This window comes from Capricornis sumatraensis, chromosome 1 (genome assembly GCF_032405125.1).
Source record: "Capricornis sumatraensis isolate serow.1 chromosome 1, serow.2, whole genome shotgun sequence".
Taxonomy (NCBI): domain Eukaryota; kingdom Metazoa; phylum Chordata; class Mammalia; order Artiodactyla; family Bovidae; genus Capricornis; species Capricornis sumatraensis.
The window spans coordinates 133,287,400-133,290,560 of NC_091069.1; positions in this window are offsets into that span (position 1 = coordinate 133,287,400).

Genomic DNA, 3,161 nt, shown 5'->3' on the forward strand with positions numbered 1-3,161 from the left:
CCCACCCCTCTAGGTTGTCACAGAGCAATGGATCTGGGTTCCCTGAGTCATACAGCAAATTCCCACTGGCTATCTTTCAGTAGATATTTTTAAATTCAACTATTTACTTTGAGATAACTGTATGTTCACATTCAGTTTTAAGAAACAATGTGCACATATCTCTTATAACTTTTACCTATTTTACCCTAGTGGTAACATCTTACAAATACCACAAACAGGTTGTTAACAATGATTTAAGGAAAGCTAAAAGGCATTTCTATCATGGCAAGGGTCCTTCATGGTGATTTTTCATAGCCACCTCCACTTTCTTCCCACCCACTCCCTCCTTTTCCTCTGGCAATCACTAGTTTGTTCTTCTAGTGGTAAAGGACCCGCCTGACAATGCAGGAGACTTAAGAGACACAGGTTTGATCCCTGGCTCAGAAAGGTGCCCTGGTGGAGGAAATGGCAACCCATTCCAGTATTTTTGCTGGGAGAATCTCATAGAGAGAGGAGCCTGGCAGGCTACAATCCAGGAGGTTGCAAAGAGTTGGACACGACTGAAGTGACTTAGCACACACATCTACAATGTTATCATTTTGCGGATATTCTATAAGTGAAACCAGGGAGTATGTAACTTTTTGAGAATAATTTTTTCTCAATCACCATAATTCTTTAAAGAGTCAATCCAAGTTGATGCTTCTATCAAGAGTCCGTTCCTTTTAACTGTCATTTAGTATTCTACAATTCGACTATATAATAATTTGTTTAACCATTGACTGATTGAGCTCTATCTTGGTTGTTTCCAGTTTTTGCCTATTATGAATAAAGCTATTATAAACATTTGTGTATAGTTTTTATTGTAAACATAAATCTTCATTTCTCTGGGATAAATGCCCAGGAGTGCAAGAGCTGGGGCATAGAGTAATTGACTTTCAGTTTTTTGAAAAGTGAAAGTGAAGTTGCTCAGTGGTGTCTGACTCTTTGCAACCCAGTGGACTGTAGCCTACCAGGCTCCTCCGTCCATGAGATTCTCCAGGCAAGAATACTGGAGTGGGTTGCCATTGCCTTCTCCAGGGGATCTTCCCCACCCAGGGATCGAATCCAGGTCTCCTGCATTGCAGGCAGACGCTTTATCCTCTGAGCCAGCAGGGAAGACAGAAATTGCAAACTGCTTTCCAGAGTAGCTATACAATCAGTCAGTCAGCTTTAAAAAGCATGCATGTATTCACATGGAAGAAATGCCTCTGTGGCATTAGGATTAAGTTCAAGTTAAACCTTCGAAAATTCTCTTCTTCCCTCCTTCTCCTTTCCCACCTCCATTTCACTTTCTGTTTTCCTTTTTCCTTTCCTCCCTTCTAGATTTTTCCTTCCTTCCTTTCTCCCTCCTGCCCCGCCCCCACATCCCCTCCTTTCTTCCCTTCTTTTTCTCCTTTGTTCCTTCTTATGTATGAATGGAACTGTGATAGAAGGAATGCTTTTGTGAACCTAACCTGAGAACAAGAAAGACAGTATTACAGCTTTGTAGGTTCTTTGAAAGCATTGAAACTTAGTTTTATTAATTTTACAGGCTTTAAATACATAATTCATATCAAGGATCTAGAAAATGCAGAATAATCTTTTAGGTAAATTTTTTCCTGGTGATTGTGACAAGCTAAATTCCAAAAATAATAGTCACTTTAGAATTAAAAAAAAAAATCACAAGACAGAAATTTATGTTGTCACTGTGAATAGCAGTCTACTCTCTAGGAGAAAAAAATAATATCTTAGGTTATTATGTAGTTATGGCTTCCCTGGTGGCTCAGATGGTAAAAAGTCTGCCTACAATGCAGGAGACCTGGGTTTGATCCCTGGGTTGGAAAGTTCCCCTCTACAAGGGAATGGCTACCCACTGCGGTATTCTTGCCTGGAGAATTCCATGGGAGGAGGAGCCTGATGTACTACAGTTCATAGAGTTACAAAGAGTGGCTTTCACTTCAGTTCATTATGTAGTTGAGAGCAAAGCATGTTTGGTATCATTGCATTCAACCAAAAGATTTGCATTCTAGGTTACTGTATAACTGTAGGAAAAAGTCTGAACAAAACAAGTATATAAAATTATGTTCTACAAAAAGCTTGTAGCTTTTGCACATATTGGACATTTTTGCATACTATAAAAATGATGTTAGTATATCAACTTACTAAAAATGATTAAGTTGACTTAGTTGTTGTGGAACTTAGCTGTTGATATTTTAAAAATCAGTTGTTAAAATATATAGGAAAAGTTACATTGACCAGGAGAGTAATAACAATCTCATGTAATTCACTATAAAAGCAAATATAATTGCAATGGATAACAGATAAAAATAGATTAAAAATCATTTAGCATCTCAAAGTTTTACATTTGTAGAATCATAGAGTTGAAGGAAGATTTACGATTCCAGAAATATATTCCAGAAATATGTGTGCTTGGTTGCTCAGCTGTGTCCGACTATTTGCAATACCACGGACTGTAGTCCGCTAGACTCCTCTGCCCCAGGGATGCTTCAGGCAAGAATACCCAGGTGGGGTGCCATGCCCTCCTCCAGGGGATCTGCCAGACCCAGGGATCAAACCCATGTCTCTACGTCTCCTGCATCGGCAGGCAGGTTCTTTACCACTAGCACCACCTGGGAAACCTATATATATGTATTGATCCCATAAAACTGTATAGTCTTAGATTTTCAATATGAAAACTAAGGAATGTAGAATTACTTATGATACTAAAGCTAGTCCTTTGAAATGACTATATCTACCATACTTGAAAAATCTTGTTATAAGATTTTATAACAAACCTATGTCAGTTAATAAATGGATTGTCAAGCTCCTACCATAAAAGATGATGTAAGAAAAAGATGTTGCCCAACTGACCTGATCAATTTCTGTGAAAGAGATTGAAAGAATATTGATGGGGGTCAGACAGTGGATTGTCCTGAATTTAAACTACAACATTTTATTCGATAAACTCTGACAGCTTGGGAGATAAAGTTCAGGTCACACTGGCATTATTGTCTTAACAGTAAGATAAAGCACAGGGAAATGAAATAAAATGAAATGATCACCCTTATGGTGTTCTTTGAATGAAGTGAACAATGACTAAGATAAAGATATGTGAATAATTCTATTGTAGATGATGGAATTAAAGATCATTTTACTGGTAAGAA